The 22,014-nt window shown below is 46.0% G+C and overlaps 3 long non-coding RNA genes across 3 annotated transcripts in view; 2 read left to right on the forward strand and 1 right to left on the reverse strand.

Annotated features, from left to right (window-relative positions):
• Window positions 1–1,154: 1,154 nt before the first annotated feature.
• On the forward strand, window positions 1,155–2,705 carry LOC130248593 (uncharacterized). Its single transcript, XR_008839658.1, has 4 exons — window positions 1,155–1,513; window positions 2,033–2,168; window positions 2,394–2,479; window positions 2,606–2,705. It is a non-coding gene; the product is annotated as an uncharacterized LOC130248593 (long non-coding RNA).
• Window positions 2,706–4,234: 1,529 nt separating this feature from the next.
• LOC130248591 (uncharacterized) lies at window positions 4,235–6,412 on the forward strand. The gene is made up of 2 exons (XR_008839656.1): window positions 4,235–4,523; window positions 4,734–6,412. It is a non-coding gene; the product is annotated as an uncharacterized LOC130248591 (long non-coding RNA).
• Window positions 6,413–7,425: 1,013 nt separating this feature from the next.
• The window catches only part of LOC130248592 (uncharacterized), a 138,013-nt gene continuing 123,424 nt past the window's right edge, over window positions 7,426–22,014 (reverse strand). Inside the window, exons 14-18 of the long non-coding RNA XR_008839657.1 lie at window positions 19,817–19,965; window positions 14,224–14,430; window positions 12,979–13,064; window positions 8,053–8,166; window positions 7,426–7,509 (exon numbers count right to left, since the gene is read on the reverse strand). This is a non-coding gene — a long non-coding RNA (uncharacterized LOC130248592). The remainder of the gene's footprint in view (window positions 7,510–8,052; window positions 8,167–12,978; window positions 13,065–14,223; window positions 14,431–19,816; window positions 19,966–22,014) is intronic.

Consider the following 22,014-nt stretch of genomic DNA (forward strand, 5'->3'; position numbering starts at 1 on the left):
CCTCCGGACGGGGTCCGGCCCCGAGCCCCTCCCCAGGACCCTCCTCCGGACGGGGCCCGAGGGAGGGAGGGAGGGGTGGGGCGGGTGGGGGGGAAGCAGAGGGGGTCACGTCACTCTGCAGCGTGAGCAGACCAAAAAAAGACGACAAACGAGCGGCCCCTCCCGTCCTGCCCCCCCCACCCGCCCCTCCCCTCCCTCCCTCCCCCGGGCCCCGTCCGGAGGAGGGTCCTGGGGAGGGGCTCGGGGCCGGACCCCGTCCGGAGGGGAGGGCCCGGGGTGGGAGGGGCCAAGGGGGGCGGACCCCCCCAAGCCCCTCCCACCCCGGCCCCCCCCTCCGGAGGGGGCCCCGCCCCCGCCCCGCCCCAGGGCCCCTCCTCCGGAGGGGACCCTCCCACCCCAACCCCCCCCTCGGGCCCCCTCCTCCGGAGGGGGCCCATCCTGAACCCCCCCCCCACCCCCCCGGGACCCCCTCCTAGCGAGGGGGCCCGTCCTGAACCCCCCACCCCGGGACCCCCGGTGTGATGTAGGGACAGCCGGAGCCCCGGCGGTGTCGGGCGGTGTGTTGGACCGGCATGGGGACACCCGCAGGGCGGGCAGTCCCCGTGTGGGGCTGCAGGGACCGTGGGGGCGCCGCTGGGGCTCTCCGGCCTTTATTATGCGGCGCCCCGAAGCCCGCGGGGCGGGGGAAAGAGGAAAAGCGGGCACGGAGGATGGGAATGGGGGACAGACGGGGCGGTCGGGGTGGGTGACCAAGGACCGAGGGCGGGGGGTGCCGGAGTGTGCGGGCCAGCGGGGACGGGGACAGGGGAAGGGGCGCTGGGGGGGGTAATGGGAGAGTGGAGGAAGGAGGGGAGGATTGAAGGGGGTGCAAGGGGAGCAGGGAGAGGGGATGGGGGGCCCAGGGTTGGGGGAAAGGGACGGTGGAAGGAACAGCGGAAGGAAAAAGGAACAGGGTAGGGCAGGGTAGGGTAGCATAGGGTAGGGTGTGTATAGGTATGGGGGGGTGCGGGGGAGCCGGGCCGCGGGGAGGGTTTGGGGGGGAGGGAGGGGAGGGCTAGGGGGGAGAGGGAGGGGGGGGGGTTTGGGGGGGGGGAGGGTGTGGGGGGTGGGGGAGGGGAGGAAGGGAGGGAAGAAAGAAGAGGTGTAAAGAAAAAGAAATAAAGAAGAACAGAAATATAGAAGACGGAAGAGACAGAGCCCGACCCGCGCACCACGAACTCCGAGGAGCAAATGGCTCCGCCGGGCTCGCGCCGCCGTTTAAATCCCCCTCAGCCCCGCCCCGCGCATGCGCTCTGGGGCCCCGCGCACCTGTGCAGGCCCCGCCCCGCGCACCTGTGCAGGCCCCGCCCCCGGCCCCGCCCCCGCCCGCGCCCTTTAAAAGCGGCCGAGCCGCTCCCGGCCCGCTCCATTCGGGAACGCTCGTGCTGGGATGCGGCGGGATCCTCGTCCGAGCGCTGTGCCGAGCGCGACCCAGGGACCGGCCCCGGTGCTGCCCGAATCCCGAGGCGCTCAGGTAGGACCAGGGGTGGGGTTGGGTTCTGGCGGTGCCGCTGGGGGTTCCGGGCGGCGCCGCCTCTCCCTGGGCTGGCGGGTGCGGATCTCGGGGCCGGGATGGCCGCGGGCAGCAGCCGCCGCCCCGGACGGGCCTGCGGCCGAGCCCGGCGCTGCCGCTCCCGCTCCGGCCCGGCGGCCGCGGGACTCCGGGCCCGGTCCCGCCGCGGCCGCGGGGAGCCGGGGCTGTGCCGGTCACCGCGCCCGGGAGAGCGGGCCGGGATCTCCCCGTGCGGGTGGTGGGTCGAGGCTGGAGCCGGCCGGGGCGCGGGCAGCGCCGTGCCGGCCCCGGGAGCCCCAAGTCCCGCCGCTCCCGTTCCCCGTGCCCGCCCAGCCCGGGGCTCCTGCCCGGAGCGCTGCGGAACGAGCGGGGCTGGAGCCGGCTGAGATGCTCCCCCTCCCCCTTGCTCTGCAACGCAAAAAAGCTCTGCACCGGCAGAAGCTTTTATTGAAAGCTGAGAATATTCTTCTTTATTTCCAGATCACAGGATATAGTGGGGTCGAGAGAAATCCTGAAATCTGACTCTCAGGCACGCAGCATGTGGCAGAATTGAACTCACATCCCGGCCAGTACCTGGACTCTGCTCCGACTGACTGAGACAATCTCTGGGTCACAGGTATGAATCTCCTAAGGCTGCGAATCCTTGGCTCCAGCAAGGGAACTGCAGCTCCTTCTCTTCTGCTAAAGCTGCTTTACACACCAGCCCCTGCCATGGCTGTAGGGTAGAACTGGCTGGCAGCTGACATGACAGCACCAAACTTTTCCCATAACCTTGATTTTCCTGCCCTTTCCGGGATTTACCCACCAGCTGTAGATTTGCTCTTGCAACATTTCTTTGCAGAGAGAAGTAAGCAGGACAGGTTCTGAGGCTTCCCTTGCTGCATGACCAGAGCTCTTCTGGAGAGTGGCAGGGGGCATTTCCTGCAGGTGAGTGTTGCCAAAACGAAGCAGCTGCTGAAGCTGGGGCTGCTTTTGAGGCTCAGAGCTGCACAGAGGCCTCGGTGGCTCCTGCTCGCTGCCAGCAATGCTCCTGGGTGTTCCTGTGTGTCCCAGCTGCAGGGAATGGGGCAGGAGGAGGCCAGGAGCCCCTGGAAGGTACCAGCCCCTCCTGTCCCTGGGCTCTCAGGGAGGCCTGTGCCTGCAGTGTCCTGCCTGTGCCTGCAGTGTCCTGCCTGTGCCAGGCACACGGCCCGGGATGGGCGCTGGGTGCCCGGTGGCCGCTGGCACGGACACGGCTCAGGGGCTGCTCTGAACAGGCTCCTGGAGATGCTTCAGCCTGGACACAGCCACTGACAGCCCAAAGGCACCCCAAGGAGCAGCTGGCACTGCCTGGTGATGGCAGCACAGGCTGCGTGCAGAGGGGCTCAGACAGCAATTCCTGGTTCCAGCCTCCCAGAGCTCCCAGGCAGCTGCCAGGTGTGTCCTGTCCACCCCAATTCCCTTCCCTTCCAGCCTGAGGCCATCACCCAACAGCAGCACTAAAGCCAAGGCAATCTTCCCTCACAGATACTAAATCCAACCAACAGCCTGCAGAGATGCCTTAAAATCACAGGTTCAGGTGGGATGAAGTTTTGTTTGGACAATGGTGGGAGTTTCCAGGGAGCCAGCTGGAAGTGCAGAAGGGATGGAAAGCTTTCCCAGGTGGGTCCCACTGGAGGTGTGCTGGAGGCAGGGATGTGCACCCTTTGCTGAGGGAAAAGAACTTGCAGAGGCTCTGAAAGGATCTGAGCTGCTGCAGGGAGAGATGTCCTCCCGTGGGCACGGGGAGCTGCCTTGGCACGGGACGGGAGCGCCCCCGGCCCTGCCTTCTCCTGCTTGAAAATATCACCTGGAGCCCCGGCTCAGGGGGGCTAAATCAGCTGGACTCCAGGCAGCTCTGTCAGCTGCCCCCAGGGACATGGGTGGGGCTGGGGGATGAGGGCTTTAGATAGCCAGTTGTTTGGAGCAGATGCCTGTCCCTGTCCCGATGCTGCTGAGCTTCCTTGGACGCTCTGCCCGTTCCTGGCACAGCTGGCGTTCAAGGGGCAGCTCTGCACGGGAATATCCACCCTCCGTGAGGCACTGTGAGGGTATGGCAGCAGGAACTGAGCAGGGAATTGGGGGCTGTGGGATAATTCACGGGAACTAGCAAAGCTGAGAGCGAGCCCCGAGTCTGGGCCCTGCACAGAGAACAATCTTTGTGCTGCCCTGTCAGCTCAAGCCCCTGGGCTGGGGAGTTTTGGGAGTCAAATATATGGAATGACACCAATCACAGCAACTGGGCTGTGATCACCCAGAGGGACAATCCAAGTCCCAGACAATTCCTCCACAATCCACTCTGGAGAAAACACCCTGTGCCTGCCAGGAGCTCTGACTCTGCTTTTCCCACCAGCTCCTGAGCAGTGTCAGGGCCACCATGAGGGCTTTAAAATCCAGACAAATCCCACACACTGACTAATCCAAATGAAGAATTGCATTGTTGTCATCAGAAGCTCAAAACTCTGTTATGAATTCTATGACAACAATGTAGTGGATTCCCAGGAACCTCATTAATGCTCTTGGTTTCATTTTTAACTATTTTTAATTCCTCATTTGGCAGCTTGTAAAACTTATCCTGGAATTCAGAAGTCAAGCAGGGTTGGCTTTGGATTGACCTTCACCTCTGGTCCCACCTTGTGCAAACACAACTCATGCCAGGTGAGTGAACTCACCACCTCAGCTTTTCCCTCCAAAACATCCCCTCCTTCTGTCCCTGCAGATGGGCTCAGACCCACTCCTCACCTGCACTGCCACCCAGGTGTCCATTCTGCTGCCCACAGTGCCCAGGCAGGTCCCTTTGCCTTTCTGCTGCCCCTCTGCAGCCCGAGGCTGCTCCCTGCTCCCTCTCTGTGCCTCATCCCCAGGGAGCCTCTGCTCCCTGCCTGGCTGCTGTGCCAGGGCAGGGGCACAGAGAGTGCCCAGGGCTGTGCCAGGGCAGGGGCACAGAGAGTGAGTGCCCAGGGCTGTGCCAGGGCAGGGGCACAGAGAATGAGTGCCCAGGGCTGTGCCAGGGCAGGGGCACAGAGAGTGAGTGCCCAGGGCTGTGCCAGGGCAGGGGCACAGAGAGTGAGTGCCCAGGGCTGAGCCAGGGCAGGGGCACAGAGAGTGAGTGCCCAGGGCTGAGCCAGGGCAGGGGCACAGAGAGTGAGTGCCCAGGGCTGAGCCAGGGCAGGGGCACAGAGTCCCAGGGCTGAGCCCTCCCTGTGCCCTGCAGAGCCCTGGCTGTGCTGCCCAGGGGTCTTGGCTTTCCCAGGGAAACTCTGCTGGGCTCCCTTCAGTTCCCTCAGCATTCCCCTCAGAAATGCCACCTCCCTGCCCTTGGCATCCCCTGGCATTTTCCTACACAAACACTTCTGTGTCCTCTCTAAACTGCCCCAGGGTTTCACCTGAATGAATGGCATGAGCTGTGCCCAGGGCTCATCATTCACCCAACCTAAATCAAGAGCAAATGCTGGTAGGGCTTTAAGAACTGGAAATACCTTTGAAACAAAATAAATTACCTTTTTCTTCTGGTTCTTTCTTTTTCTTTCAGGTGCTGGACTTGTCTCTGTGGATGTGTGCTGAGCTCTCACTGCAGGGGACTGCCAGGCCTGAATGGCTGTGAGTTTGTGTTCTTCTCACTGGGAAAACAGAAATTATTGTTAATTAAACCACAGAAATGTTTTCTGAAACCTTTCCCCATTGCTGGTACATCTTCTCTTTCTGCCTTTAACTTTACAGCTGTTCCCTGATTTCCCTGCCTCACTTCAGTGCAGCTCCTAGCTGGGAAAAACTGGGATAACTTAGAGGAGACAGAGGTGAGACTTTTAGCTGGATTTTTCTAAAATTTTCTAATGATACTGAACTTATTTCCAATTGCCCCAGTGAGAAGAACACCAACTCACAGCCATCAAAAGCTCCAAACCCACTTAACTGAGGCAGGTCCAAGGAGAAATCCAGCCATGCCAGGCTGAGGCTGGAGTCTGCTCATAATTCCTTGTTGGTGTCTGCTGCAGTCTAGGAATAGCTCTCTCATTCTTCACTTGCTTGATCTGCTTTTATATCCCTGATTCAAATGGAGTTAGGCAAACTTCATGTTTGCTATCAGGCTATGAAAAAGCCTATTGTAACCAGCACAAGCTTTTCTTAGATGGAAATGTGCATGCAAAATAGAAAGAGCTTTGATACTGAGATTTTTTTTTTTTTCCCCTGAGATTCAAGTATTTTATCATTTTAGTAACATTCCATTTTCCTGTTGCACTCATTTTTAGAGTGCATCTTTTGTATTAGCTCTGAGTATTATAATTCCTTCAGAATTCCTGTGGAGGGCACTATTACCATTACTATACAATTAGCTACAGCTGGATGTAATAGAGATGAACACTAAATAGCTTTGCTGGAGGAGGCTCAGTGTCTTTTAACCCAGACACCTTCTTTACTGCTGCCTGGTTTGTTACTCTGCTTTAGGAAGTATGAGGAACCTCAGATACAAAGAAGAGAATTTACAAGTTATAATTGTACAAGTTTGTTATGCAAAAAGGTGCTGTGGATTTGTTGGTTTTTCCCCCTGTCATTATCTTTGTTAGCAAGTACTAGAATTTGGCATAACCACTCAAAGGCTTTGTACAAGTGATATTTCCCAAGAGCCAGGATGATTTGTGATATTTGGGGAGGGATGGAGGAGCTGATTACCTTGTGGACCCTTCCTGCTCTTGCTCCTGTGAGACCTGTGCTCCATTCCCTGTTCCACAGGGCAGAGCCAAGGCATCTATTCCCCCAGGATTTAGAAAAGCCAGCACACCATAAAGTGAGGCAGGGATAACAATTTGGAGCCAGCAAACAGATTAGGACTCACCAGGGTTTCTGAGAAAAGCTGCATGGTTTTTTCAGAGCTGAGAAGGAAATCAGAAATGAGCCTTGCAGTTCATAGGAAGACTTTTTGAAGCAGGAATAAACTCCTGGAAGCTTGGCAAAGTCAAGCTGGAAGTGCAGGATCTGTCAGACCTGGCTGCCCTCCTGCTACCACAGAGCAGATTGCAAGATCATTTCATCTCAGTGCCAGAGATTCCTGGAGCTGAAAGCAGGGATGAGCTGCACTCCTCCAAGAGACTTTGACTTCTTTCAGTGAGAGTGGGTTGTGTGGGATTATTCCCTCCTGTGTTTTCTGGGAAGCATCACAGTTATGTAAAGAAAAAAAATTCTTACCTTTGATGTTACTACTTTCTCTTATTCCTTTTTCTTTTATGACTTTCACAGATAGTTCATCTGTTTTCCAATTAGAATAGAAATGATTTGTGAGAGTTATAAGGGTTGTGGGATATTATATAATATAGAAAAAAATATACTTACACTGTGATTTTAATTAGGCTGTCAAACAAGGAAAAGAAGGAAGGGTGTATTTCAGTTATGGCAGGAATTATGTACAACTATCTACTATTACTGAGAAAGCAGTGGCAGAAGAAAAAACAGCCAGAATAAAAACTATTAGAATGAAAATCAACAGAGGTTTTGAATTAACTTCTTGTGAACTTAGTTGGTTCTGCATTGGTATTTTCAATGAATAAAAACTAGCTTTGCTTACTTTCACTGATTCCTTCTACATTTCAGCCTGAATTCTCATTCTCTAATTATCACCTAATTCAGACAGTCCCCATCCCAGAGTTTTGTTTCAGGCTCTTTCCTCATTCACAAACCTGCATTGCCACACTGAACACTCACAGCCTCTCCTCTCAATCACTGCCCTCAATAGCAATTGAAGCATTGTGCTTTAGATTAAAAGATTTGTAAAAGCTTAAAAGTGAATGACATAAACTTTGCAAAGAGATGTAAGGGATAGAAGAATAAAAAAAGGTGAGATTTTGGGTAGACTAATCTTGACATTGTCCTTTTATAGCACTGCCCTGGCAGCTTTAACTCCTGCAACCAGCACTCAGGCAGCCTCAGCCTGGGGCCCAGTCACCCTGGCAGCATGACAGAGCTCAGCATTGCACATCAAGGAACAATTTCTCCAGTGTATAAGGCAGCATTCAGCTCCCTCCCTCTCTTCTCACCTGTCCCTTAAGTTTAATCTGGGACTAGCACAGGTACTGTGCACATGAAAATCCTTCTTTCTGTTATCCCTTTGAAGCCTTAGGACAGGAGTGGCACCCTCAGAGTTCAAACAGAGGCACAGAAGGGCTCCTCTTTCTGTCCCCCCCATACCAGCTTTGTTTTCCCCTCCATGTAGTTTCACTTGCAAACAAACCCCCCAGTGCCTCTCTAACTCAAAAGATCTTGCAGAGCTTTCTGAGTGTGAGCACATGCAGTGGGGCCAGGCAGGTGCAGCACCCAGACTCACTTTTTGGATAATACATTTCTTTCTGCTTCAAATGTGACTGGCACTTGTAATCAAGGCACCAGGCAACACACATAGATCTTCAGGAGCTCAAAAGGGTCACAAATCTACAAGCTATAATCAAAGATGTAACTCTTTGGTGCTGAAATCCAAGAAACAAGCATCTTACCTGTTACTGGAATGATCCAGGTGGGTGTGCAAGCACAGTTCTCTGCCCAAATTCTCTGCACAGCTCTTAGAATGCAACCTCTGTGACTTTGGTTCCAGCTCAGTGTTGAGTAAACTGGAAAGGAGAAAGCAGAGGGAATTCTGGATCAGGAAACCTGCACTAGCTGTGTTGTGCTGTTACATAAGCAGTCAACTTCTGCATTTCTAAAATTCCAAACTCAGATCCCATTTCTCTGGGTGAGGCTAGCTCTGCTATAACTGGTGTGCAATTTTTCATCGCACAAAAAAACCCCCAAAACATTCAGAAACAAATCTCTTGGCACCTATTAAATACAAAATAATGATTCCACAAGATTTGATGGACAGATTAGACATATTAATAAGGCTAAGAAAATAGTGAAAGTTTGGAATTTGCTAACTACCTTACAGCATTCAGGATAGCCATAAGAGAATTTTGTGGTCCCTGGAGCCACATGCTGATGTCTGCCCCCTCAAGCTCCTCCCAAAAGAAGTGCTCACAGCAGCCCATCAACTGAGTAGAAACAGCTGTGAACCAAACCCATCCCTCCTGAGTTCCCAATTTTCCTAAGAGCCATCAGGTTACTGCTTTTGTAACCCAAAGGAAAGATTTAAGAAATAAAATTATCAAAGAGCCATGAGACCTGAATTTATGACAAGCAAGGATTCAGAAATTCTGAGGGCCCAACTTGCCCAATCTTTTCAGAGACTGGGTAACTAAAATGCTAAAATGTGCAGGATTAAGCATAAACCTTTGGTTTCATTGCTCAGAGCACCACTTTGGCTTTTCCAGGCAGGAGGCTGCAGCTGAGCACTGGATATGCATCTGTTTGGACAAATATACCAAAGGAGGAAACATGGAATAGGCATGGAGCCCCTTTCAGATAACAAAGAGAAGCTTGAGCCACCCTGGTGCTGATAAGTCTATAGAGGCACCAGAAAATAACCCCAAAAATTATCTTGCACTCTATTTTTTTAGTCAAGCATTTCTGTGTTCTTGTCACACTGCTCTTTCCCTCAAATCTGAACTGATAAGCTCCATGAACTCAAGAAACTTTGCAAAGAACTGAAGTTTCAGGACCCCTTGTTCCTTTACTTGCCAAAGGCAGAAGCTCCTGATCCCTCTGCATCTCTGAGGGCTGAACTGCAGACAGAATTCCCTGGAGCCTGGCCTGAAGGGGCTGCTGCTTCAGTGAATTCCATTGTTCAGGGTATTAAAAACTGAGAAAGTAAAACAGGTGGCAGGCACTGAGGGTGGAATTCTGTCTGCAGAGGGGTTTAATGGGGCTGCCACTGTCTTCAGACAGGACAGGGTTTCACAGAAAACATGCAGAAACATGCTACACAAAATTTAAACACTTCTTTTGTAAGGCTGAGTTTGGCAGTAAAATTCAAATGATGTTGCTGACTTTTCCTGAAAACTCTTCTAACATACAAGAAGTTTCTGATCCTCTGTCTTATCCTCAGAGAAGAGAATGAGGAGAAATGTTGAAGAATTTTGTGTTTAACTTCAACTCACATACAATTTCATTTTTCTGAATATTTTACCTTGATCTCAGTGGCATGATCAGCATATTAAGATATAGGCTGTCTTAGTACTGCCAGATGTAGGGAAGAAGGGAAATTAAGACAGAAAAAGGGCAACAAATAAACCAGGCAAAGCTGTGTGGCAATGGATCAGAAATCTGAAGCAAAGAACAGCAAATGAGGATGGGAGCAAAGGAGAAAATCATCAAAGAGGGCAACAGAGTATGGAAAAAGAAATAAGCAGAGGAAGGAAGGCATTATCTAAAGCAGAAGTGCAATGGAGGCAAAAAATATTAAAACAGCAGAAAGCCACCACAGAAATTAAAAACAAAGTTGTGGAGAACAATCAGACAAATTATGAAAATGGCATAGTGACAGGAATAAGGGAAGCAAAGGAGCTGAAAGAGAACAGAAGGACACACTCCACCTCTGGGAATACATCTAATTGCAAGCAGGAGCTGACCACACTTAGTGGACTAAATTCCAGGGAACTGAGGGAAAGAAGCCACCCCACATCCCAGCCCCACTGAGCACACAGTGAGAACATGAGCTGCCCCTCAGTGCTCCCAGCCTTCCTCTGGCCTAGCAGGGTTTCTCTCCTCTCTGCTTTTCTCCAATATTTTTGCCAACCTCCCTTGACCTCCTTAGCTGTCTCTGCCTGTTTCTCCCTTTGCACCTCTCCTGTTTGCTGTTCTGCACCCTGGTTTAAAAGGACAACTGCAAGGAGTGCCTGTTTCCATCCAGCAGTCACTGAACTGAGGATCACAGCACATCCACAAAACTGCAGAACTGTTCTAATGGAAGGAAAGTGCATCAAGGAGAAAAAAAGAAGCCCAAAAAGGTCGGTGCAATTCAATATTCTGAAGGAAGTTCAGTGAGCAGTTCTGCAGAGCAGAAAACAAGAACTCTTCCTGGTCCATTCTTTGCTCTAGAGAAAGGGAAGCAAACCAGACCTGGAGTACCAATGAAGCACTTCCAACACTCATGGTGTGTGGGCTGTGAGTGACACTGAACAGGTTAAATGTCATTTATTAGAGCTCCTGGTCAGCAGCCATCCTGCTAAACCCAGGACATGTTCTCAGGCCATGGGTTTGGGATGTTGTGCTCAGCAGTGCTCTGTCACCTGATGCACTGCACTAATGTAGCTCCAACCTTCACACTGGATTCATTCACAACAGGTGGAGTTAAGGGGCAGCAGTGGAACCAATTCAGACTTTGTTTCCTCCTTGAATAATTCCTGACTGGGGTGGCTCAGCTGGGACTCTGCACAGCCTGGGTCATGCTCCCTGCTCAGGGACATCTGTTATGCACTAGTGCAGGTAAAAGTGATGTCTTCCCACGTGAAAGCAGCTTTATAAATAGAATAAAGCCTCTCTTTCACTGGGCAGAATTCTGGAAGGACAGGAAGAATCACCTTGGTTATGGGCACAGCTGAACTTGCACCATTCTCATGGTGAACGTTCCTGGATGGAGAAAACTACACATTTTTCAACTTATCTCTGTTCTCTGACTAAATTCTTAATCTTTCAAACCCAAAAACTTCTGTCAGAATGTAAAACTTGCTAGACTATTTATTCCCACCACAAAGGTTCCTTGGTTCTATGCTGACTTTCCTAGTCAAAAACCAAACAAAAATGTAACAAACTAAAATCCACAAAATCCAACCCAAGAAAAAAAACCACCCCAGGTGATGATTCCATTGAGGCACAGTGTGAATCAGCAATACACTATATTATTCTAGGGGACTTTAGAAAGAGCAAACAAGGAAACAAAAGCATGTAAAAAAAGACTTTTGAGCATTTTCACATGAATCAAGCATTTCCCAAAAAGGAAACCAGAGAAGGATTGCAGTCCTGACCTGAACTGAGGATAAAACAGGAGAAAACTCAGGCAAGTGAAAAATCACAAGCATGATCTGTGAAATATTCTGACAGCTGGACAAAAAGTAAAACCAAGAAGAGAGCCCAACTGTACAACCAGAGCTTTTCAAATTGCCTGGCAGGGATGATGCAGGGAGCAGTTCTTCCCACAAATGAAATGCAGCATCCACTCACTTCTCCTTGTGCTGCTGGACCTGCCCAGCTGGCCCCACCTGGCCCCTGAGCTGAGCACTTACCACACTGAAAGCTCCAGAAATATTGCAGTTTTCCAGTTAAAACATTCCAGTGAACCATCAAAACAAGGGGCAAGGGGAACTGCTAAGCATGAAAACCAATCACAGCAGGGATTACAGAGTTTAAATTCAAGTAAAAAGGACTGTTCACAGGACTTCAATGACTGCCATCTTTATGCTCCAGGATTTCACCACACAATTAAAAAGACAGCTCCTCAGTACATGCTGTGTCAGCCAAACTGACTGTAAAGTGCTCTCTGTTTATCAGAAAAGCAATGGACATCCAGCTGAGCACCAGGCTCACCTGACTGTGGGCAGGTTTCTGCTGCACATGCACATTTCAGATTTCCCAGCTCCCAAGGCCTGGGTGAGCATGCAAACCACACAGCAAGAGTGTGCTGTGCCATGGGAGTGCAATTCTTTTCTGGATAAAAGTCTCCCTGGTGTCAGCAGTGTGCTCACACACACACTGAAAATGCACACAGGTTAGATCTGAGACAAGTTTTTAAAATCCTATTTACTGCCTTTCACTCCAGCCCCATTCTACAACAGAGTGCAAGAGGAGAGTTTATCACTGTAAATAAGACATTCTCTGTCAGATCCTGTACATATCCCTGTTTATTTACTGCAAATTCCTTAAGGCAGGGACCATTACTAATGCTAAATACATTAAAATTCAAGTTGAATAGCAGAAAGGAAAATAAGCAACAAGTTAATTAAAAGTGCATCAAACACTTGATTGGAAAATGAAGTGCAAACTGTGCATTTGCAAAGTGCAAAGGAAGATGCAAACACCCCTAAGGAAAATTTGCAGTGGGGAAGAACAAAATTAAATTGATCAAGTGGGCAAACAAAAAGTTTGCAACTTAAAAATAATATTCTGTCTTTGAAATATAAGCATGAAATCAAGTGTTTACTGTGAAAAAAACAGAACTGTTTTCAGGAGACCCAGCCTGCTTTTACCTATTTTACAAGGACACCCACACATTTAGTGTGGGAACTAGAGAGTCCTTTGCACATGCAGAAATAACCCAGAAATTCACAGTTGTGAGAGGAATGCAGGCTGATGGACAATTACAAGTGTTTCCACTAAAGCACAAAACATTCCCTCTGACAATTGTCCCTTATTAAATCTCCTGTGAAGAAAATGTCTGTATTACCAGGGGAACAGCCATGATAAATGAAAAATCTGTCCTGTGGGTCTGACTCAAAACACACCTTCAGACTCAGTTTTCAGAAGTGGAATTTCCAAATGAAAAGTGACTGTACCTCTGTGTCAGTTCAGCTCTGTGTATGCTTCAGGCAAGTCTTGAAAATCTGTTACAGTCCTCAGGATGCCCACACATCTCCAGCTTCTAGAGAGGAAATCAATATACACCTCTTATTATAAAATTAAAATTATAAAAAATATAAATAAATAAATAATTTTTTTTTTTTTTTTAATGCTGACACTATTAAAAGCAGCAGATAAACTCAGTGATGGTCGTGGCATGAAGACTCTCCCACAGTCAACAAGAAAATTTGAATCTTCACAGTTGTGGTGCCTTACCTAATTAGTTGTGTCTAATTCATTATATAGAAAGAGCAGGGGTTATATATATATATATATATATTTATATAATATAAATAAAATATATATTAATAATAATTAATATATTAATTAATAATAAATAAATAAATAAATAAATTAATAATTAATTAATAATATATATAAAATATATATTTATAAATATATAATATTTATATATTATATAAAAAAATCAGGGGTTTCTGTTTCTTTGTTACTTTCATTAAAGCTGGAAAAGGATTTCAGGGTTTTCAGAGCTCATGAGAGCACAAATTGGCCTTGCCCTCAGAAGAAAATAAAGTGTATTTTAGGAAGATGCCGATAAGGTCCTTTGAAGTAAATTCCTTTACATGCTAAATAATGATAAGATGGTATAAAAATACTTTAAAATATTTCTTACTTAGCAGAACTTCAGCATTTATGAAAAAAGAGCCACGCTGGCAGGCCAAGAGCTGAAGGGTTTTCAGTCCACTGAGGATGTTTGGTATGGACAATATGCCCAAATTATATATCCCCATAAATCTGAACTTCCTAAATATTGATAAAAGGAGCTCATTCCAGGGTGAGGAGAATCTATTTTTTGAGACATGATAGTTATTTCTATCCTTCCATCTTTGCCATCTCCCTTCTGAGATGTCATTTCCACCCACATGGAGAGGATTTCTGACTCATCTCACTCAGGGCTCCCTGAAACCAAGTGATATATTCAGCACATTTACTGCCCTTCAGAGAAAGGCAAATCCCACAAAAGGGGGAAATCCTAAAATCCACCTCAGCATTGGCACCAAGGCTGGCACCCAGACAGAGCCTCAAGGGCTCAGAGCTGGATCCACTCTGACCCTGGTCACCCTCTCTGAGCTTCAATTCCTCCATCTGTTTACTCCAACCACTTTCCTCCCAGAAAACAAGCAAGGAAAGAGCTTTGTGATTTCTCTTTTGATACTCACAGGCATGCATGAGGCACAACTTGAAAGTCAAAGTAGAGAATGGAAAAATCAAACCCAAGAACTCTTCTGCATTGGTGAGAAACTGTTTTACTCTTGAGATGCAGATTTTGCTTTCCCAGATGAGGACAATATATATTTTTTTCATGCAGTAGATTCCTCATGCAATAGTAGTGATTTTCTTGTCCACCAGCACCTCTCCATGGCCTTCTGAAAAAAATAAGAGTTCCATGAAAGACTGCACCAGTGGGAAATGTACTTACATTAGCTGTAAAAACTGAATAAGCCTGAGGAAAACACCTCTGTGTTCCTTCAAGCCCAGATCATGTCCCTATTCCACTTATACCCAGTTCTTCCTCATGCCAAGCAACTCCAAGTTCTTCATTTTAGTTTAATTTTCCATCACTTCCATTTTCCTCTGAAGCCCAGAGAGTTCTTTCTATGCTGCAGATTAATGCCTGGCCCTTTCAGCCTTCTCTTTTACACCACTGTAATTCTGATTCAGAGCCTGCAATTCCTTTCCAAAGGTTGGTATTTGATCCTCCAACTTTACAGGATGTTCCTGTGCCTGATATTTCACATTAATCCCACCTCCTAATTTCTCTAATCATCTCAAATGCCACATGAGGATAAATTCACTGCTAACATTCCTGCTGCCTTGTGAGTCATCACAAGTCAGGGACTAAGAAACTGTAATTGAAAAATGCTTCTCTGCAACTTCTCCCCCTGAAACATTTCACCTGATCAACAAATGATGCTCAGGGGACTTCTGTCTTCTCAGCATCATCTTGCATTCCAGAGATAAAATGTTATTGAGTCAAAAAGCTCAGGTAAACTCTAATTTAAAATATAAAAAAAGAAAAAACAAGCATATAAATTCCTAGGACAGAAAACTCACATTTCTCAAGCTGTCAGAGTTTAATTCTTATTATTACAGCATTCTGCAGTGGGACCTTGATGCCTCACCTGAGATTCAGACCTCACTGTGCCATGTGCTGCATGAAAACAGGGTGAGAATCAGTCCTTCCCCTCCTGTGTTTGAAATCCCCAGAAAACCAAAACAATACTCCAAGTGAAGGATTGATACATCACATTCCTGCTCTCAGACCTGCTTATTCCTGCAGTGGAGTTGAGGGGATTTGGGATTTGGGAAGGAAAGCACATCAAAGGCAGGTTCAGACTGTGCCACAGATGACACAATTTGGGAGTGAGGTGGGGTCAGGAGCAGGATCCTGGCAGCTCCATAGGAATTATCCCATTGCCCATTTCCCATGGATTCTGCTGCCTTTGCTCAGCACAAACAGGGCTGGTGCTGGCCAGGGCAAAGCCCATTTAATGCACTATTGAGCATTAACACTGCTATTTAACTATATTATTAATCTCTATTATTAAACACTCTTGAGTGGGTAAAAGAAAGGAGAATCTGCCCAGGCTGTGCTGTCACACAGCTCTTGTTCTCATCCTCATCCTCCTCTGTTGTCCCCAGCCCTGATATTCCTTCAAACTTTTTATAAAACACCAGCACTGAGACATGAGTGATTTGTCATCTTTACACCTTGTAAATGCAGCATAAAAATAAGTTGGACTGATTGAGATTACACTGCTGAGGCAAAACAAAATAGGGATCAAATCCAAACTGACAGCTACATCAATTTTATTAGTTTGAAAAGAAAAATTTACAAAAAAACTCTAATCCAAAAACCAATAAAGCACTTTGCCAAATACGATGTTATCTGAGACTCGTCATATTAAAAAAAAGTTCTATTAAATCTCCCACTTTCAAGTTCAGCATCAAAACCACTCAGTTTAAATGATATTTCTGTCATTTTTTTCTTAACCTTCATGAAAAATTTACTACGCCATGCTTAGAATTACTTGAATAATACATATCTTGTTTTAAATTCCAGTTATTACATGCACTTGTAAAATGCTATTTGATTTGATTTTTTTCCTCCCACACCTTAAGCAAAATATGTGACAATTTTGTTTTCTCTTGGGTAGCATGTACACGAGCTAACCCATTCCTGAGGGATTTTCAATTGCCAGCTAATCCAAAGCTATTTCTTCTAGAATTGCATCCAATGAAGTTAATGGACTCAAGGGGCTTTTTTTTTTTTTTTTTTTTTTTTTTTTAAACTCCAGAGTGTGTGCAGGGTTGTTTTTCACTTTGGGTAGTTTGGGTTTTTTACATAAAAAGGCCCATAATATATTTTCTCTTTTCTAGTTCTCACACCAAAAAAAAAAACCCAAACTACAAGCCCATAGCAGCATGGCCAGCAGCCTCCACTGCCTTAAAGGTAATAAATGGTAAAAAATCCTTTTTCAGAGTCTCTTTGCTTCTATCACGATTATATGCAAGTCCAAGGATATTTACCTTATCTTTCACAGAGAAATTGTTAAATAGAGCTGTTAAGTAAAGAAAAAAAAAGAATAAAACATACAAAAACTCTCCCAATTCCATATGCTCTGCTGTTCCTTTGATCCTCCCACCACCTCACTCATATGGACTTGTTCTCAGAACAAAACTTCACCTCATCTTTGCCTTTTCCCAAAGCCTTTACATCTAATTTTTCCAAACCAAACCCCTGAACTGATTTTGGATCTCTTATGTCTGACTTGGTGGATTTTTGAGAAATAATGGAGCTTTTATCCCCATGTTTTGGAGCTGACACTTGGTTCTAAACAGTAAAGTTTTTCCTTTTGATGAAACCCTCCCAAATATCACAAGGTCAAAATGATCAGGGAAATGTGGAGGAGAAGTCTCTCATCTCTACTTGAAGCAGTTCTGTTCAATTCCTTAACTCTTAATGAACCCCACAGAAAAATGTGAGCATACAAAAGTCTTCTGACTGATTAAAAAGAGGGTATCCCAAGAGGAGCTAATTTAATATTAGATCAAATGAACTGGAGTTGAAATTACCATGTTTTTGTTGACTATTTTAACATATTCAGGGAAGGCAGAGGGATCTTTGCATATTTCTGAGTCTCTTTGTAGTATCATTCTTCACATGTTACACTAGTCAGTGTGGAATACATGGATTTGAGGGGGTGGGAGATGTTGTGGAGTGGATTGCTGATGCACCCCAGAGAAGTTTAATAAAGTGATAAAAGAAAAATCCTATCATAATTCATTTTCTGCTTTGTTTTTTTCTGTGTTAAACTCTGCAAGCCTCTAACAATAAAGCTCCCCCAAACACTTGCTGCTTTCTCAAGAATTAGTAGCTCAGCTTAACACAAAATCAAATTGTCAGAGAAGCCACAGTGCTCTTCCCCCTCCTCATTCCTTGTGTTGTGATCTCTGAATAAAGACTTATCCAAGACTTCCAGGAATATTTTCTGGCAAATTTCTTGCCAATGAAGAAATCATTATAAGGAAATGCAACTCTGCTTTTCAGCTTAGCTCTGATTTTTTCTTTCAGAGCAGCAGCAATGCTTCCTCATGGCAGTTAGGCCACAGATATTTTACAGCAAGGTGGGAGAAAGCAGAAACCACTTCATTTAAAATCTGGCAGTCAATAGTGCTTTGGGTGTACTTGAGTGGTGTGAGGCTGTGGGCTGAGCCACTCCAGTCCAGCAGCCTTATTTTGTGTCTGTGGCTCTGGACACAGAGCCACAGAATGGTTTGGGTTGGAAGGGAGCTTAAAGATCAGCCATGGGCAGGGACACAAGCTAGAAATGTTTAATTCTGTCTGAAACCAAAACATTTCTCATTTGTCCTACATTCCCTGAATTGGTAAACAAAGTTGTTCTATAATTAACTAAGGAAAAACCCAGCCTAAATCCATGGACTATGGTTCCAGAAGAACAGAAATAGTGATGAACAAAGTGCACAACTATTCTTTCATTCTGGGTGCCCTCCCAAGACCTCAAAATCATCCCAGATTAACACAGCAAATAAGTGTTGATGCATGGATGCAGCACCAACTGCATCTGAAGGTAATGGAAATGTTTGGGTTTTTCAACCTCATGTGTTTCAAGTAGCTAAAAAGAGCTTTTCTTCTAGAGCACTGAAAGATGATGGGCTAAAATTTGATTCAGTGATGGTTCAAAATTCAAGGAAAAGAACAGCTACACAACAGATACTGAGTGGTTTTAGAAGGTAACAGTGAGACCTGGAGCACAGCCATGAAATTATTGACTAACTAGCTCTCATCTTTGTCACACCAGCAAAGATAAAACATTCCCAAACCTGCTTCCCAGAAACCACACAAGCTTATCCATCAGCAGGACAGCAAAGCTTAGCACTCAGCCAGATCAAAGATGGTCAGTCACCTGTGCTCCCACAAAAGAGGTCAGAAAACTGGAAGTGCTGGCAAAAGAAACATTTCCTTTTAGGTCCAACATTTCCTTTTTAGGGCCAACACACAGAGGAATTGCTGAGGAACTTAATGGGCATTAAGTGCCAGTCTTTGCCCAACGTTAGAAGAGAGGACAACTAACCTGAACAGCAAGTGTGATACATTCCTCTAATTAAAAAAAAAACAGTAAAGAGAATAAAAAAGCAAGGGCCATAGGCAGTGATAAAAACACATTTGCAAAAGCAATTGGCACTAAAAGGAAAAGTTTCTATCAAACCTACAGCAAATACAGCTCATTTTTGGGAGCACAGTGTGAGAGATCACTGAGGGTACATGACAGACCTGCAGTGCTGGAGACCTGAGCTGCACACTGAGATAAAGAGAGACTTTAAGAAAATAAATAAATAAATAACAGTTTAAAAAATCTATGTAATTATGAACATCACTAAAAAATGTCTGAGGTTTTGACTCCAGAACTATGAAGCATTAAGAAGTAAACTATTCCAGACAGACCTGTGGGTTGTAGCACAGCTGAGAGTTTATTGCAGATGGTTGAGGGTAAAATGCTCAAGGAAAGAAGGTGCAGTATTCAACGTGACAGAAAAGTCACCCTAAAAATGTGTCTTCCTCCTAGTGCTGGTCCAATTTCATCACATATTATCAGGGTGTGGTGGTGCCACCTGCAAGCACACACTAAACATGCACTTACCTTGGGTAGAGCCTGGAACTGTGCTGGTGCTGCTCAAAACAATCTGCTGTAGGCACAAAACAAAAATAATATTGGAACAGTGGTGCCCAAGTTCTGTTTCCTTTTGTTTGGTGTAACACAGAACAACATTTTACACTTTTTGGGCCTTCCCCACAGCTCACTAAAACCAGAGGAAGGATTGCCACTATTTCACTGTCTTTGGCACTCAGTTCTACCTGAGTCTTAAACCATTCATGTTTCCTGTGATGACATACAGAGAAGATTTATCAGCTCAATATTGTTATATATCCTTTAAATTTTTGGAGGAATTGATTGTATGTCTACTGATTATCAGCCCAAGGAAGTTATTCTCCAAGAGGAGAGAAAGAAACAATTCCCAAGCCTGTTTTTGGGGATGTTCCATGTACACATTCTGGAGCTATTGCTGTTCTTCCAGCTGTGGAAAGCAGATTGGACACTGTCAGACTTTCCCCACTGTGCAGGCTCTTCTAGTAACACCCTCAGCAGGTTAATAAATTATTTTATGTCTCTGTTGGGACATTGTTTCAATCACAAAGCAGAAGAACCAGGTGCAAGTTCACCAACTCACCTCTCAACCATCATTATCATCTTCACTCCAAGCACTGGAACAGGAGCTGTGTATCCTCGTGGTTTTATACAAATTCAAATTGTATTAACTGATTTCTGGTGCCACCAGAAACTTCTCACCTCCAGAGAGTGTTGGGTTTCTTTTTGTTTCTAGAGCAGAATACACAATAATACAACAATTTGGTCAGACACAGAATGCAGACCATAAAAACAAAGGGCTATTTACCATTTCTGCCATCTCCCTGTGTGTATCCAATATTTTCCACTCAACAACTTGCTGCCAGGACTACAATTATCAACCAGAATTCAGAACTGTAAACTCCCTGCATTGAACATCTTAGTATATTTACACAGTAAAAGATGAACAGAAATCTTGAAATATAAGAAATCAAGAACATCACTTCCAGCAAAGGGGCAGGTAAAACACAAAAATATTTCTTTTTCTGGGGCCTAATGGAACTTACTTGCATTCAATGGCCATATTGCCCATATCTGAGTAAATGCTTTGCAGGTAAACCAGTTTAACCTGAAAAAGATGAATTAAGCTTAAAAATATATAAAAATTGTTAAAACAAGGGACAATAGTGAGACACTGACCTTGGGAAAAAATATGCAGTGAACATTTTCAGTGGGTCACTGGGTTATGTACAGATTTACAAAGAATAATTGTGATCTCATTCCCCAAGAGGTGCAGGTATAGACCTGATGGATTATTGGAACAACTACAGAAACCTGAGTTCACAATGGCATTTGAACCAGATGGTATTGGCAGGTATCTCCAAAGAAAATCCTTCTCACACTGCAAAGGATCTGAATTCAGAACAATTATCATTCCCTTACACAGGGATCAGCTGAAACACTCATCAACCCACAAGAATGTGCAGCTCAAGGCACTCAGGGTACCATGACCTCCAATGGCTGATGAGGAGATCATAAAAATTCTGTCAATAATAGCAGCAAGGCTGCAGAAAAAACCAAATCAAAGAGGGATGACTGCAAACCCAGACATGAATGTGGCCAGGATTTTGATGGATTAAGACTAGGCTACAACTGGAGGAAACTTTTGAGAGATAATGCATAAAGCTGCTGCAGCAATTGGAAACAGGGACAGCAAACAGAAACAGGGAATATATTACATTTCTCCAGCTCCTGCAGGCACTGGTGCCCCTGTCCAGGTATGATAATCATTACATGACAAAGTTTATCAAAAGCAGACTAGGAAGACAGAAGAAGAAAAAAGAAGAGATTGCTGGAGGTCTAACAGAATTCACCTGGCCAGGGAAGCACCATGTGCACAGGCAGTGATCAGAGAACCACACAGAGCTATTCAATTCTCAGGGATGGCAGCCCATGTCTGACTAGAGAAATCATGGAGAAATACATTCCTGAATGCAGAAAAAATATCCTAAGTACTTTCTGCTGCCATCATTTTAAATCAGTGAGTCACTGTGTCCCTCTGTTTGACTAAACCAAATTATTCTTAATGACAGAGAGCAGGGGTGAGTGGCTCAGCCTCTAGCAACTCTCTTCTTCAGTGCATCATCATTCTAAAAGAACACTTTTCCATTTTTTCCAACACCTCCTTGTGTGGAGGTTGAACCCTCCTCTTCCTCTTTCCATGGGGGGAACATCATGAATTTAAACCTGTGCACAGCAGCAAAGGCACACTGCTGTTCCCTAAAGAACTCAACAAATGGCAATAAGCTCACGAACTCTGTCCCAAAAAAGAAAAAAAATCCCCTATTTTGTGGGAATAAGTAAGTGTACTAATAGGCTAAATTAAAAAAAAAAAAAAAAAAGCTGCAAGTATCAAAATGGTATATTCAGGAAAAAAACAACAACACAAATGTGTTACCATTAAAACATGCAACTCTTTTTTCTTTAGCAAGACTTATTTATCACTGGGGGTTTTGTAACTGGGGTTTCTCAGGGGGACTCTGGGCACCTGAGCTGCTCCAGGCTCAGGGCACAAGGCACAGCTGAAACAAGGTTTGGGATTCTCTCACAAACAGGCAGGGCTGGACCTGTGTGCTGGAATATCTGAGATGTGCAATCTCCCTGGAAAACCACGGCTCACACTGTGCAGGATGCATTTCCAGCACTGAGGCCAAGGAGTTACATCAGGGATTCATTTGGCATTTCCTCTCCTGATGCTTTTTCTGTGCTTGTGGCTGTTCCTGCTCCTTTGGCACAAACCCA

Source organism: Oenanthe melanoleuca, chromosome 1A (genome assembly GCF_029582105.1).
Source record: "Oenanthe melanoleuca isolate GR-GAL-2019-014 chromosome 1A, OMel1.0, whole genome shotgun sequence".
Taxonomy (NCBI): Eukaryota; Metazoa; Chordata; class Aves; order Passeriformes; family Muscicapidae; genus Oenanthe; species Oenanthe melanoleuca.